This window comes from Saccostrea echinata, unplaced genomic scaffold (genome assembly GCF_033153115.1).
Source record: "Saccostrea echinata isolate AGI-Se365-2 ecotype Australia unplaced genomic scaffold, CSIRO_AGI_Sech_v1 ptg000017l, whole genome shotgun sequence".
NCBI lineage: Eukaryota > Metazoa > Mollusca > Bivalvia > Ostreida > Ostreidae > Saccostrea > Saccostrea echinata.
In genome coordinates, this window is record NW_026889766.1 from 4,271,178 (window position 1) to 4,288,856 (window position 17,679).

Here is a 17,679-nt window from a genome sequence, read left to right on the forward strand (position 1 = left end):
CATAGACATCATACCCTGTGTCTAATAAAAGTATTAAAACATTTTTGTGCAAATTATTATTAATATCTGAAAATTATGGATGAGTTTCATACAAAAAAGAGCAATTTCACTATTTTTGTCAAAGTCCAGTATATGCCATAGATGTATACAAGTGAAATGAATATGACATTTCAAAACAATTTCTTTTTATTTTCAACTCAAAACACAACAACACAAGAAACTTTTCACAATTAATCAAAATATTTCCATGTCCAGGAAAAATTTCTAATTTTTCACTGAAAAAGGGAGTTAATCCAAATTTGCAAAAAACATGAAAATACCGATTTTTTGAGGATTTTCAGCCTTTAAAAAAATATAAGAACTGAACATCCAACTCAAAAGGCTATGTTATTTTCATAGACATCATACCCAATGGTTTATAAAAGAATAAAACATTTTTGTGTAAATTATTATTAATATCTGAAAAATATGGGTAAGTTTCAAACAAAAAAGAGCAATTTCACTATTTTTGTCAAAGTCCAGAATATGCCGTAGATGCGTGCATGTAAAATTAATTTGATATTTCAAAACAATTTTTTTTTAATTTGCAATTTCAAATACAGTACAACTATTTGCTTTTTATAATTAATCAATATAATATTTTGATATCCAGTGTTCTAATTTATAACATATATAATTTGTATATTATGTTCTAATTTAACTGAAAAGGGGAGATAATCCCAAAGTGCTAAACATGAAAATGTTAAATATCTCAGGCTGTTTTTGAGGTCAGAGAATAATGTACTCTTCAGGTAAATAAATCATTGAACTAACTTGATTGTATAATATACAACTTGTTTTTTATTTATAGACAGATAATTATTTTTTGTTATCCTTTTTGTTATACATTTCCATCCACACCAAAAACACAACAACAAGTAAATATTCACAATTTGAGTGATATTTTTCACAAATGATCCTATCATTACCAAGTCATCTGCTTGTTTGCCATTCAATTGATCTTATACCCAAATGATTTCATATTCAAAAAATCTAAACATAGGTGAATTCATGAAAAATAAATCTTTTAGTTTTAAACCTTGGTATTTGGCAATCATGTTACACAGAATATCACAAGTCAACCCAGGTTTTCTTTTGTAGTCAACGACTGTCCTTTGTTTAGTAGTTTCTTATACTGAAACATAAACATGATAAAACTGTAGTCTTAAGTGCTTATAGATTCATGGAAGATGAAAGTCACTGCCTCATTAATTTTATCCTAAGTGTTGAACTCTTTCTCTGAACTCCAGTCTTTGTTTTGTGATAGCTGTGATGATTTCATTTCCTGAGATTTCTGAAATGATAAGTTAATCAACTAGAGCCGAGCTCGTTGCAATGCAACGAATAGGTCTTCCGTCGGAGCTCCGGACAGAACATAGCGACCTTGAGTCAAGGTCATGCAACATTTTAAGGTTATAAACAATCCTGTAAGGGGCATCAACTTCCAATGTTTCAACAGCAGAAAGACAGTAAAAGAATGTAAAATTCCCCTGTCAGTGAACTTGAACTTGTCCAAATAATCGTGCGTCAAGCCAGGACACATTCTGCAGCTGGTTAAGAGCAAACACCATCTGTATGTCATCGACAAAAAAAAATTCACAGTCACGTATTCTTTCAGACTATTCATCCAAAACATCATATTCTAAGTGACCTCGAATTTAAGTCAAGGCCATTACACACTTTGGATGATATATTTATCATCTTTTCAGTGAAATGCAAATGCATGCAATTTTTTCTATTACAAAATTAAAGACCTTTTTGTTTGTTTGTTTGTGTGTATGTTGTTTAACGTCCCTCTCGAGAATTTTTCAATCATGTGGAGACGCCACCATATTTGCCGATGGAGATCTGCAAATTTTGACCTATACTCGGCACTCATGGCCATTGAACAGTGAAGGATCTTTTTCGTGCCAGCACCTACTGCCAGACGGGACTTCAGTTTATACGGTCTCATCTGAAGGATCGGTCTCTGCGTCCCATAGTGGGATTCGAACCTGCAACATAAGGATCAACTCCTTAATCCACGACTCTAGAGGAGACACTCTTACCACTGCGCCACGTGGGCGACTAGACCTTTTTGAATTTTACACTTATTATATCAGTGACCTTGAACTTGCCTAAATGACCTATTTTAAGTTCAAAAACAACCTTTGAACTAATTATGAGCTTCCAGTGATACTCAATGACCAAGATATTCCTGAAAAAGAATATTGCACTTTTCTGTCAGTGACCTTGAACTTACCAGAAAGACCTTGAATCAAGGTCAAAACACATCCTTGGATCATAAGCAATCTCTGTATCAAGTAATAGCTTCCAGTGATTTTATATTACAAAGTTATAGCATGGAAAAAAAATTAATATTTATCTGCCAGTGACCTTGAACTTGCGGGAAAAACCTCTATTCAAGGTCAGGACAAACCCATCTCAAGCAATCTGAGAAAAAGTTTCCTGTGTTCCTCCCACTCCTTATAAATTTATAATCCAGGCACGAGTTTTGCCACTCTTTCTGCCAATCTAGTACTATGTTATCTCAAACCGGTGGATCATAAGCAATCTTTGTTCCTAGTATGAGCTTCCAAAATTATAGCACATACAGTAATCTTACACTTTTCTGTCAGTGACCTTGAACTTACAGGAATGACCTTGAATGAAGGTCGTGGCAAACCCTTTTTGTCATAAGCAATTCCTGTATCCAGTGAGCTTCCGGTGACTCTCTATTACAGATAAATGAGTCGGACAAAACTTTGCTATTTTTTTTTAAGTGACCTTGAACTTGCCGGAATGATGTTGGATCAAAACCATGACACACCCTCGGATCATTAGTAATCTTTGTACCAAGTATGACCTTCCAGTTTCTTCATAACAAAGTTATATCCTGGGCAAACTATCACGTACAGACGGACAGCTAGGCAGACGGACAGTGTGATTCCAAGACTCAAAACACCCCCACCCCAAACCAACACACTTCGTTTTGGGGGGATATATAAATTCCTATGTTAAATTATGAACACTATTTCCGGCCCAAACCTTCTCCCTGGAATCAAGATTTGAAAAATAAAATCAATGTATGCTATGTTGGAAATTTTCTCATTCTAGTCCAGGGGTTCTTGAGAATACTATTTTCAAATGACCCCATGCGCGGATCTAAAGGGGGTTGGGGGGCAGTTAAATGTATATACTAAAGCAAGTAAAAGTAACCACCCCCCCTAGAAAACGCAGACCCTTCCTCGATAACGCGGATCGTGTTAAAATGGTATGAAAAGTCTTAGGTATGAAGCTTTAAAAGTCAACGAACCCCCCCCCCCCCCCCCACACACACACACACACACAAACACACACGAAATAGGTTTTTCACGTTTGTGAAAAGAATTTCTTTTTTTTTTGGCTCGTCAAGAAATTTCTGGGTTGAAATATTTTTTTATTGGGATCCCCTCCCCCCCCCCCCCCCCCCGGTGGAAAAAAATTCCTTGATCCGCGCCTGGACCCCATTTAATTTTTACTACATGTATCCGTTAAAAGAGGATGTGACCCTTCATTTGAACAAAACTTTACCAAAAATATTCTATGTTAATTTTCGTTGTTATGGCCCAGTAGTTCTTGATAAGATAAAAATGAGAAAATTTTACAAGTAACTTTAGAACGTCAACGACGATAACGCTTATATACGCCAAGAAAGCAAACAAAGCTGAAGAATTATGAACAGAAAAGCTTACTTTGGGCCTTTGGGCTTGGGAGATGAGATACTTATTTAAGAAATAAACAACAATGTTAAAAAGTTCTCTGGGAAATGAACTTGGTTGGTCACGTGATCAAATCCTGTGAAGCCCTAAGGGCTTCTCAGATTTGATCAGGTACCAACCAAGTTCATTTCCCAGAGAACTTTTTAACATTGTTGTTTATTACTTTTATTTACATTTGAGACGAATTTTCTGAAAAGAACTGCATTTATTACACGAACGGCCCGCCGTATTCATGCTATGTTGTGACGCGAAGTGACCTAGAAGCTGTTTGGTCTTGAGAGTTCGCCTCGCTCCAACATTTGAATACTTATATTGCTGTTCAGCAGTCCAGTTCAGGAAATATCTATTCAAAATAAAAAAAAAAAAAAAAAAAAAACAATGATCGCTACTGAGAATGATCTTACTATTATTGTATGAGTTCTTTATATGAAGTCAAAAGCGGTGATATCGTCTTCAGTTTACATACCTTCAAAGGAATTTCGGGTTAAAAAGGTAAGCGTGATTTTAGGCTAATTAAAAACATTCTTCACACCGAAGAAAGAACTAATGATCATTTGTTGATTGAAAAAAAACATATATGTTTCAATAATTTTATCTTTTTCATCGCTTTAACGGCTTAGAAGTTCCGAAACCAGTGTCACCGGGACAGAAATATGTAGACAAGATATCATCTCGCTGTGTGATACGGTCACGCCATGACCTCTGACCCCCTAATAAGTTTGTACAGAATTGAACATATTTTCTCTTCAATAGGTTCATCTAAGAAAAATATTTGCAAATGTAAATAATAAAAATTGAAATTATTTTGTCATTTTTTTACGATCGACGGGCCTGCATTTCAAAGAGAGAGAGAGAATTTCTAGCTAGGTCTTTGAATAACAGTGACATCGGTTAAGAAAACCAGGTCCCTAGGAATGTACATGTATATAAAATAGGCAGTGCCTTTCTCTCGGAATTCATCACCTGCTTCTGTAAAGCTCCATCCTCACTTGTACTTACATAACCGGCTGCGAAGGAAAACATTCTATTTATTTCGGGGATGGGGGTATACGTATAGCGATGAGAGGCAATTTATTCACCTATACGTTCATTAAATATGAAGATTGCTTCTGAGTATTTGTATACGATCGCACGACTTTCGTGTTAATTTATAAAAGTTAGATTATGTAAGCAAATAACTAAACTAACTTTTGTTCTAGATGAATTAAATAATTACTTAGCCGTTTGTAAGTTTTTTTTAAACATTTGTAAGAACCACTTTATTTTAAAAAACAAATAATCGTCCTATTATTGGCGCCCATGATATATTAGACAGGATGTTTAATTAAAATATAATTCAGATATCGACATCCAAGAGAACAACACATTCTTTTTTTCAGTGGCGGATAAAGGAATCTAGAAAAGGGGGCCCGACCAGTTTTGGGTCGGGGTAGGGGCCCAAAGCCACATAAAAATTGATTTATTAAATCTTGTGTACATTTTGGATACAAAAAGGGGGCTTGCAAGCCCCCTGAACCTCCTCTAAATCTGCCAGTGTTTTTTTTTTTTTTTCATTAGTCAGCCCGCGGGCTGACTAGTTACGGTGGGATAAAACTGCAAGTACGCTTGCATAATTTGGAATTCTGGGAAAAAGATGTACACGACTTGTTCTAAAGAAACTCGTGCTATTTGCTCCAACCAAAGGGCGTGATTCTTCACAAACACCCTCTAAACAAAGACGCGACCTCGATCTATTTATAAACTGCATTGTCGTTCTCGACGAAAAATGAAAGAAGAGATTGTTCTAAGTGGGAAATATGATACTATGAAAATATTTCAGTGCTTCTTATAGAAGATGAGAAGTTTATATGCAGAGCACATATAACACTTGATATATACCCTCAATCGCCGTTGCAAGTTCAAGGAGTTGTGTGTATTCCTCTGAATTCCTGATGCAAGACTCCCTCGATCAATACCTTGCATAAGACAGGTACGGATCGGAATTCACACAATAATCCACTTGCACAAAGGTCCCAAGACAGTGAAAAAATCTCTTTACTTTAATGATGAAAGTTATGAAAATGTCAGAATATCACTTAAGATGTGTAAATTCTTATAATTTACACGATGATAGACATGTACATGTAAGTGCCGCTTGTGCACGTGAACCGCGCCCACAGGTGAGAAACTGACCACAGTAGAACTGCGATAGTTGAGAGAAACTGCGCGGATTTATAGACAGCCCCCCCCCCCCCCCCAATTAGAGAGAGTGAGCGAGATGGAATCCAGTATCATTTTAGGGTATACGTACTGTATGTATAAAATATTTTGAATCTCCAGTTTATTACTTTATTTTGGAAGCAATTCTTTTCTTTCCAAATAACACTAAAATGGATGCTTAAATTTAGAAATTGAATTAAATATACATACAGTATGCACCCTCCCCCTTCCCCTATCATGCATTGCCTCGAACCTGCACGATTAAAAACTTTTATCTAATAATAATTAACCCAATCTTACCCAAGGTCTACCTTCCTTTTCAGCATCATAATCTATATTATTTATAGAATTTAACAGTAAAAATGAAAATGTATACATTCTTACACGTTCAATGATTGGGATCATAGTGGTTTTGTTCATTTCTGAGACGAACTTTATCTGATGTCCGCGCCCAAGAGAAATTAATTGGAGGTCATCATAATGATCACGATGTAGTTTAACTAAAATTTATTCTATGCTTTATTATTTATTATGTACAGAATTATGTTACAAATAAGAAAACGACTGGGCGAATTTTAACTTAGACGACAATGACTTTTAATGAACACAACATGATGGATAAAACAAATCATATACCATCACAAACCAAGAAAGAAACTTTCTGTATTCCAGTGGCTGACTCTCAGCTTTTTTTTTTTTTTTTTAAAGCTAACCTTGTTATAAAGACTTGCAGAATAAGCGAAATACTCCAGACATTTAATAAAAATCTCGAACCCGATCTGAAACGCGTTGACAAAGTCAAACCAGACGGTTTTAGTTTTTAGGGCATTTTTACAGTGATATGAGAAAAGTCTGATAATTGCTGTTAATTTTAAGAAATAAAGTTCGTCATTTTTCAACCTCGTTCGGTATAATATAATTTACTGATAATTTTTTTCCGTTAAGGAGGAACACATGGGCGAAGGATAAAAAAGAGGTATTCTGCATGTACATGTACACAACATGGTAATTGTGTACTCGGATTAAACCGAAAATCCTTCGTTACATTGTATTTGGGTATAATTTTCACATGTTCTCAGGCGAATATTCATTTATTTTTATCTGTCTAAAGACAATAATTTCAGTTGATAGAGAAATGTTTTTATTTCATCGTTTTTCCCCATCCTTTTGATTTACACGTTTGCTTTGTACACAAAAGCGTGTGTTCATATACCGCTGTTTCTACGCGCTATCGATATGATCAGGGAGAACATGATATTCTCCAGCAATTTATTTTTATGAAAACACTCAATGAAAACATATTAGGTGAAAATATATATACCGATAGTATCTTAATATCTTATTAGTATATACCTGTTTAATTGCAATGTAACCAAGCGTAACGATCGCTGGCCAGGACTTGAATATAATTTCTAACCGTTATTAAAACAACTCGTCAGCTGAGCGAAACTATGATTTAAACAGTAAAATAGGGAAATTCCAGAGTTCGAAGTGTATTTATTTTGGGAGCTCTTCCACATAAACAAATAAGATCGCATTTACGCGTGCTTACATGAATGTACCAGTAATTCGTATCATGGGAAAATTCAGTTTATTAGATGAAATAAAACAAATGCATAAGGTTAATCTTCCTAAACAACACGTTTTTAAAACAATCTCTAATATAACTGACGGTATAAAATAACAAAGAAATAACGGGATTGTGTAAACTTGTATTTAATTTGGAATGAGAACAAATCTTAAACTGTCAAATCATTTATAAAACATACTTCGTTTTCCAGACACTAATTGTCGTGCGTAATCTTCACATGCACTGACCAAGAGGTCACAAGTTTGAAATGTATGGCTTCTCATTGCGTGAGTTTTGTCAACACATGTCGGAGTAGACTATCTAAGCCAATTGATTCCCAAAGAAAACTGCATAGGAAGGTTTTTTGTACACTTTTTAACGGGTAAAATTCATTCGACGCTCGATAGAATTTTCAAATACAAGTGAAATATTTAGGTTACTTGCGTCCGACCTAGTATTTTGTATGCAATAATATTGTAAGTTAGGAAGAAAATAATACAAACTCAAAAGTAGTTAATTTTATTTTCGATTTTCCTGACAATTAAAAATGTGACCTCTACATACAATTATCGTGATAATTATATACATGCTGTTTAATGTTCATGAAAGAAATAGCAACTCATTAAATAATAACATTAGAGAGATAAATAAAGTGTTTCTTTAATACGCAAACAAAGTGGTCTTTTCGGCATTCAAAATGCATTGAATTTGAAGTCAGTTAAGACTAGTTGATTAAAACGAGCGAGTGATAAACAGTAAGACGAAATAATATGAAAGATTCTGAATGATTTTAAAGTAATTTTTCACAAAGCGCAATTATCTCGATATCGAGAAATACAATGTTTATAAAAATAAAATTAATATGCAACTTTCTTGTAATTCAGCGAATAAAATATAAATTGAAATGTACTAGCGACTTAATCAAAGATATTATAAAATAATCTGAAAGATTCAACATATTTATCCACTCATCACTTAGTTTACAATCTGTATTTGGAAAGGCCAATCTATGGTTTGTTTTATGTATGACCTTAGGTCGCTGGATCACACGCCGATTGATCCCCGGTGACCTCCTTTGCCACGCGCTATCGAGGGAGGGGTTACATAATTGTAAACACACAAGGTGAATGTAAAAGGCGTGTACTTAATGGCTGTGAATGGTCTATGTTTAAAGTTTTGTTTGGTTTTCTAACTTTATTGTTTGTTTTTATATGATAAGAAGAAAAGGTTATCCTTTTTCCCTGTTAAGTAGACTGGTTTATCCAAATTTGAAAACAAACGAAATAAAAGGGAAAGTTGTCAGTAAATAATTTAGAAATAAAGCTCAGAACACTTCAAGAACCCGATTCTAAAGAATATTAGCATCTAATGAAGCTAGGTTTATTATTTATAGTAAGTTTATTTTAATTACACTACTTGCTGAATGAAAACGCTTACCTGTATATGTGCTATGCTTCTAGCTCATGTAGAACACAAGACTCAAACAAAATAACGTTTTCTTGAGATCAGTAAGTCTTAGATGTTAACTAACAACTTTAATTACGGCAGCTTTTTCGAAATATTTCGATGTAAATGTATTGTTGCGTGAACAGACAAAAACAGCGATTAAAATTCAAAATGATTTTTATGCACCAGTGTTTGGAATTAAGATTATAAAAGATCGGTAAAGTAATCTTACTGATTCGATATAATTAAAAACATAACTTTCCATTAATTAATAGCTCTTTGTACAAAATTGACATTATACGCGATCACAAATACTAGCTTTGTTTATGGCCACAGGTGGCTAGTACACTGGTGACCTCGATCAAAGGCGTGGGATTCGCGCGTTGGGTTACATTTTTAACTAAACATCGAGCTGAACATGGAGACCGTAATATGCATACAGCTAATGATCGTGAATTATTCAATGCATACAGTTTAAAATCACTTACAAAGTTTGCTGTAATAATAAACGTAGAAAGATAGATTTAATATTCTCCGCTTTTGAACACTATTAATCTAATTTTAAAAAGAAGAAAAGAAAGACTAGTTGTAATAAATAATTTAATAGTGAACCATAAACCACGTTTTAAACCTTATTAAAAAGAAAATTAACATTAAATACAGCAGGGTATATTATTGATAGCAAGTCTGTTTAAGTTATACAGATGAAGAGGTCTGATTTCCTTGCCGAATGAAAAACGTTACCTGTTTACCTGGCCTGCTTTCTAATACGTATTACGCAATACCCATGGTATACTCGAAGAAAACAACATTTTCATTAGATCAAAAAGGTGTAAAAGAACAATTTTGTTCCCAAGATCTAGATCGAAATATTTACCGTTTTTGAGTTATAAAGCAAAAACTTTTAAGGGCCCAAGATCCCTAATCATAGAGGCCAGCCCCTTTAAAATAGTATAATATGAAAGCCCTTGCAATTATGCACAACTTTTGTTCTACATGTCTTAACAAAATATTTCTAGTTTTCAAGATATAAAGGAAAATATGTCAAATTTTTTGCTGTTTTCCGCGTTCTAACTTTTGACCCCTCTCTAGCGCCATTTTTAATGCAAAAATCAAAAAACAAAAACTGATGTGCACAACTTCAATGCTTCCTCTTTTCAATTTCAAAGGGTTTTGTGCTCCAATTATAACCATTTCTGAGCCTTTGTCTGGAAATCGGAGGCATGCAAAATTCAATCAAAGGGGAATAACTCGTGAACAGAAGGTAATTTCCGAATTGTATTACGGTATTCTGACAGTGTTTTGTAAAGTCTTAAAGCTCTGAAAATTTGAACAAAATCTGTTTAAAAATGAGGAAGATATGAAGCGTCAAAGTTGGCGTCTAGGAAAAAAAAAAAAAAGAATAATCTTAATCATCACAATCAGTAGAAGGTCTTCCGTTGGAAACGGAAGACCTTAATTATCACCAAATAATTGATATAAAGGTATTAAAGGTTAAATTTAAATACACATGCCATTTCTTCAATCAAAATTGAAGTTTAAAATAGTCAGTATTCATTTTATTATGGGACTGATATTCAGCTTGCAAAGCTTTGTCACATCTGAATCAATTAAGAACAAAGAAAAACTAATTTAAATAGAAATGATGAAACCTGTTGACTTATTGGGTCACAGCAAATATACATTCAAACATATATATAAACAGACCTGCATGACCAAGTAATGCTTTTCTCTACAGTTAAGTACTTCAGTAATATTTGAAAACAATTCATTAAAAAACTGCTTGAGTTATCGTTTCATACATGTAGCAAAGGTGTCAATGGATATGTATAACTATTTGAATGTACATACAGACAAACAGACTAAGCGATGTGACCCCAAAATGCATAGGTGTTTTTCTCTTACAGTAAAGAGCTTCTGTATAAAATTTAAAAAATGTTATGTTAACCAGAAGTCTCTGATGAGACTGTAACTCTACTGGTCTGTACGCATAACAAAGGAAAAGTAGCACTTGGATTTGAAACTTTGCAACATGCAGCAATAAATAGAATTATGTATCTTAATGTAGTCTACTTATGTGTCAAGTCATATTGAAATCAAACAAAAACTGTAGGAGTAGCATTTTGAAAGTATTTCATAGAAATTTCTATTTCAGTAACCATGGCAACACAATTCATCGAAATCAAAAACCAATGCACTAAATTATGTATCTTAGTCTACTTTTGAGCCAAGCTATATTGAAATCAGACCAAAACTGTAGGAGGAGTAGCGTTTTAAAGGAATTTTACAGAAATTTCTATTTTCAGTGACCATGGCAACACCGTTCATAGAAATAAAACTAAAACTGTCCAAAAGGGACAAATACCCCCCGCTGGGTTTTTCAGAGAAGGTACCAAATCACTAATGTTTTCTAGATGTGAGAGGTGTTCACAATTTGCTTAAACATTTAGAGTGAAAATTTAATCACTCATTATATTTTTGTAATGAATGAAACTAATGTGCAGCCTAATAAAACACCAATACTAATAATTGCAGTGTTTTTATTACATTGAAAAAATAGTTTGCAACTATCTGTCATCTTTGTGAGACATGACACTCTGCAAATTGATTGTTGAAAAAAAAAAATCATAATTAGTTATACAAAGTCAAATTGATCATAATACCTTTATATCAAACTCATTCTAAAAATAAAAGGCTGGATTCAGTAACTATGTATTTTGACAGACATAAATTAAAATTAAGAGGCTTAGACAACAGAGATCTTTATTTCTTTCTGCCCAATTCCCAGGACATATAGATAAGACCTGCTTGATCAGAGATGCCCTAACAGCTTCCCACACTGAACTCATTAATTAATCTTTAACTGGATGCATGTCCACTCATTACTCCAAAGGGACAAATAGATTTACACTATCTGCTGTGTAATGTACAAAATGTTTTTAATACTTTGTGGGTTTTTTTATAGTTCTAATGAGTAGTTTTAAGCTGTAGTTCACATTTTTGTACAGATGTTCTAGATTCTATGTCTCAAACCATAGACATGAACCTGAAATGACTAAGTCAATAAAAATGAAAAAAAAAAAACACCTGTAAAATGCAGAAAAATTCTCAAATAATGTTGAAAATACCAGGTGCACATCTTCATATGGTAAATAATAAGTGTACAATTTTCATACAAATCTATGCAATAATCTCTGGAAACAGATCCGAGTTCTTAGAGTGAAAATTTAATTACTCATTATATTTTTTGTAATGAATAAAACTAATGTGCAGCCTAATAAAACACAAATACTAATAATTTCAGTGTTTTTTATTACATTGAAAAAAAATAGTTTGCAACTATCCGTCATCTTTGTGAGACATGACACTCTGCAAATTGATTGTTGAAAAAAAATATCATAATTAATTATACAAAGTCAAATTGATCTTAATACCTTTATATCAAATTCATTTTAAAAATAAAAGGCTGGTTTCAGTATCTATGTATTTTGACAGACATAAATTAAAATTAAGAGGCTTAGACAACAGAGATCTTTATTTCTTTCTGCCCAATTCCCAGGACATATAGATAAGACCTGCTTGATCAGAGATGCCCTAACAGCTTCCCACACTGAACTCATTAATTAATCTTTAACTGGATGCATGTCCACTCATTACTCCAAAGGGACAAATAGATTTACACTATCTGCTGTGTAATGTAAAAACTGTTTTTAGTATTTTGTGATTTTTTTATAGTTCTAATGAGTAGTTTTAAGCTGTAGTTCACATTTTTGTACAGATGTTCTAGATTCTAGGTCTCAAACCTTAGACATGAAGTCAATAAAAATGAAAAAAAAAACACCTGTAAAATGCAGAAAAATTCTCAAATAATGTTGAAAATACCAGGTGCACATCTTCATATGGTAAATAATAAGTGTACAAATTTTCATACAAATCTATGCAATAGTCTCTGGGAAAAGATCTGGACAAAACCACATAATAAAAATGAAAAAAACACCTGTAAAATGCAAAAAAATTATCCAATCATGATGAAAATACCAGGTGCACACCTTCATATGGTGAATAATAAGTGTACAAATTTTCAGACAAATCCTTGTAACAGTTTCCAAGAAATGGTCCGGACAAAATCTCGTCTACAGACAGACGGACAGACAGACGGACATGCGGATTCCAATATACACCCCCTAAACTTCGTTTGCGGGGGGGGGGGGTATAAAAAAACAATGCACTTAATAATGTATCTTAGTGTAGTCTACTCGTGTGCCAAGTTATACTGAAATCAGACCAAAACTGCAGGAGGAGTAGCGATTTGAAAAATTGTTTACAATTTGACAGACTGACAGACAGATGGACAATGGACACCTTACTATCACATAAGCTCTTCTGGTTTCTGACCAGTAGAGCTAAAAACTGAGTTATTGCATCACAACAAAAGTGTCAATGAAAATACTTTTAGACATACATGCAGACAAACATACAAAGTGAAATAACCCTTGAATGTGTTTTTGTTTTCGTACAATAAAGAAATTCTGTACAAATCTAAAAACATAATGTTGAATCTTGCAACAACAAAAGTGATGACAAACTGACAGATGGATGTACAATGTGATTTCTACAATGCTCTCTCCTTTTTAATTCCCTTCACATATGCCATTCTTGGTGCCAAGTTTATCTAAATTGGTGCAGATGTTCTGGAGAATTATAAGGAATGTGAAAAGCTTACAGGGAGATAGGAAGATGGATAGACAATGAATAACAAGTGATTTGATAAGCATGAGCTTTTAGCTCAGTTGAGGAAAATTCTGTTGGTTAAGACCATTCCAAGTTTTTTCTATGTTTAGCGTCCGCGTGAGCCTTGGTTTTTTGACACCCCATATCAGAAAAACAAACAAAATCAGGAGTCCTGAAATTGTTTATTCTGGTCAAAATCACTGAATTCTGTCAATTTCTCAAAGTATTTGTCTACAAAATGTCATATTTTGAATATTGTAAGCATTTAATACCTTGATTTTGCTGAAGAATAGATATTTTGAGAAAAATAGATTAATGGAATCAATCCTTTGAAAAGCATCATTTTTATGACTATGAAGTCTTGTGCTTTATTTTTTGGTTTGTGTGTTTTTTGCGAATAGGTAGGTAGGTATTTGAAAGATGGGTGGATGCTAAACGTAAAAAAAACTTGGAATGGCCTAATGAGAAAAAGATTTTTCAGACTTCACCCTATTTTCTTCCCCTTTGAATAGCTCAAGGTCAAAATAAAGGTCAAGGTAAAAAATGAAGTTGAATGGCTTACATCAATTATGTATCAGCATAGTAAGTTCAATTAAAAATGTCTTGAACATATTGAATGGTTTCATTGAAACTTAAAATAAATTTAAGAAAAATGAAGTCTGCAAGGTCAAAGGTAAGGAAAGGGCAATGTAAAAAATATTGATGAAGTTGAATAGCTCTCACCAATATGCATCAGCATTTAAGCTTTCATATAAATATCTTGAATAGTTTCTATGAAATTGAGCTCAACACTATTTAAAGGAATGTGAAGTTAAGGTCAAGGTATAAATATGTTGATGCAGTTGAACTGAATATATCTATATGTTTCAGCATATGAAGTTTGATAAAAATATCTTAAAGGGTTTTTTTTTTAAACTGAACTAAACACTTATTTAAGAAGTGACGTCAATGTCTAAGCAAAGGTCAAGGTCAAAAAAATGGTGATGCAGTTGAATAGCTTTTATCAATAATTCAATATATATGCATCAGCATATGAAGTTTTATAAAAATCTCTTGAATAGTTTCTTTCAAACTGAGATAAACACAAAATGTTATGGAAGGACAGACTGAAGGATGGAAGATGGACATGACAAACACTATATGCTATATCTATTAAGGCTATATTCATGGCCGGACATAAAAACAGGTACATGTAAAAACCAAAAATTTAATACATCAATTTAACAACCCTGATTCTAATGAATAAGATATACAAACCACATTAGACTGTTTCAAAGAGACTAGCTTGATAAAAACCTTAGTTATGTCAGTAAAATGTAAGTCAGCAATAACCTGTTCTGAATTTTCAGTATACACATGATACATGTATATCTATTTATATTCTATCATTAATTATTGTAATTTTTAAAGAAAAAAAAAAGTTAAAAGCATTTCTTCTGAACAAAATATCTTTATCGTGTTTAATTATTTACATCCTGTTATAATTTGATATCACAGTTATATGTATTTTTTTCTGTCCATGTTTAGGTCAGGTATTTATTAGTCATTTTCAATGGCCATCTTTAAATGGCTAAAGAACACAAAACATTGTGGCTGGCAGTGATGGTGGTGGTGTGTGTGTGGGGGGGGAGGGGGGGGGTTGTTAAATGTGATGCTGGCTGGCCAAATTTTGACATCAGTGCTGATGAAAAATTTTGGTGTGCTGTTATTTTATATACATATTTGTTTTTTTTAATCAATTATATCCCACTGAATGTTCATACTAACGTACAAATGCCACATGTATGTATGAGTATAATTAAAACAGAGGGCCTTATATTTTAGCAGCTTTGGTGTGGACAGTTTAAGCACATGTGCAGTGTCTCTGCATGCAAAACAGACTGACCCTTACCACTGAAATGTTTTGACATCTTCTAGTTCAGGTCAACTGAGGCAATGACTATGAGATACAAACTCTTCTGTTTCAGTCACTTGGTTATCAGCTGGTTATACATTGAGTACACCTGGAATTTTAAAAGAGAAAAGTTTAAGACACTAAATTAAAAATAAAAAATAAAACCTATAAAATTTATCACTTTTAACATATTTAATAAATGATGTATGCTTCTTCATTTTTATACTAGATTACTATAACTTATTAAACTGAACTGCATGTACAAATACTAAAAAACATTCCCCTCAAATCCCTTTAATCTGGCCAAGTTTTACAATGATTGTACATAACAATTACTAAGCTTATGATGTCACATTTTAAATTACACATCATGAACTGACCACCCCAATAAATATAATTTACTGTTTAACAGATAAATAAACTGTAATCAATAATCATTTATAACTGTCAATTTACCCTGCTTATTAAATCTTACCTCTTTCAAAACTACATTACTTCCCCTTTCCAAGTTGAGTAAGCGGACACATTCGGACGGTCATCCCTGTCTGGGGGCTCACTTTTGGATTTTGGTGGATGACCTTGCAAGCTTAACTTCCGACATTGACCATACTGATATAAGTACATGTATTACCTTGACCAATCTGGTAATTCTATAGTCATGTTATACACAAGTTGCTGATAAAAGCTCACCGTCACCGTCTCTCTTAACAGATTATTCACTTCGTTTACACGTGCACGTATGTACGATTCTGTTCTTGTGCAGTCCTTTAGTGCAATTCATGTCAATTCACTCAGATATTTGCAATACATAACGCACGTTGCTCCAAAACAACTTTGCCAAGCAGCCTGCCAGGCCATGGAGGCTGCCATTGTTCTTTTTACTAGCGCCACCTATATAAGCTTCCTAAGGGAGATAACTCTTACCATGAATTGTAGCAAATTCCATGATTTAGTAACCCTTTATCTTTCCAATCATTCATTTGCACAAAAATATTAAAGTACTTTTTCTTTCCATATTCCATCATTACTGTAATCATGTATTTAGTTTTCCCAAATCCTCTTGGGTTTTAAGGAAATTATTTCATGATATATGCACTATCCACTTACAATTTATACACAACACCCCCCTTGAGAAACTTATCCCTGGCTGTGTGATGAAAGGAGAATTATAACAAAATCATAAGTCATCATTCATTTTAGACCCAGATGAATACATTAAACACAGTTTTAATGAATTCGCAGATTTTCACTGTACCGCCTAATTAGTGCTACAATGTACCTGCCTGATTCTTACGTGGAATAGTACTTAAAAGAGAAAAAACTGTTTCTCCTTACATTCGATTTTTTTAACAAAAGGGTTGTGAGATTTTGAATATTATAATTCACTACCTTATTTTTTACTTCAGATAACTTAATTCCATCACGTGACTTGCAAGGTCACATTTTTGTGCTAACTAGGACATCAATATTTTGTCAGATGAAAGAAAAATGCAAAAACCTATTTTAGTAATACTCCTGAAGATTGTTTTAGCAAAGCATCTGAAAATATGTATGCATAATGTTAGATACAAGCATGAAATTGATCAGAGAACCCTAGCTTCCCAACACATTTTGCATGTTTTTCTCGTAGAAACACTCTTAATATGCAAGATAATGAAGATTTACATTTATTAAAATCATAGACCTTTTAGGGTAGGGCTACTAGGATTCTTCATCATTTAAAATTTTAATGTATAGCAAACTTTAAACGAAGAAGAAATATTTTCGGCATTCGCAATGATCAAATTCGCAATTATTTTTGTACAAATAAATTAATCTGTAACCCCCGCCAAACATACACAGAACTTAAAAAGAAATAAACAAAGTAACTTATGTAATATATTTGTATCAGTATCTGCATGTTGTGATTTAAAATCCTTGTATTTTTCAAGATAACTTTATATTAATTTTACACGTACATTGAAGAGCATATGAAATTCTTGTTTGTCGTATAATCGAATTTTATTAACCATCTATACCAAACAATTTGTCATAATTCTCGCATTTAATCGTTTTTGAAA

At 33.1% G+C, this 17,679-nt stretch overlaps 1 long non-coding RNA gene across 1 annotated transcript; it reads right to left on the bottom strand.

The window, feature by feature from the left end:
- Positions 1-1,006: 1,006 nt before the first annotated feature.
- Positions 1,007-16,229, bottom strand: LOC133189341 (uncharacterized). The gene is made up of 3 exons (XR_009721439.1): positions 16,095-16,229; positions 15,617-15,728; positions 1,007-1,333 (listed from the first exon to the last, which is right to left on the bottom strand). It is a non-coding gene; the product is annotated as an uncharacterized LOC133189341 (long non-coding RNA).
- Between the last annotated feature and the right edge of the window lie 1,450 nt (positions 16,230-17,679).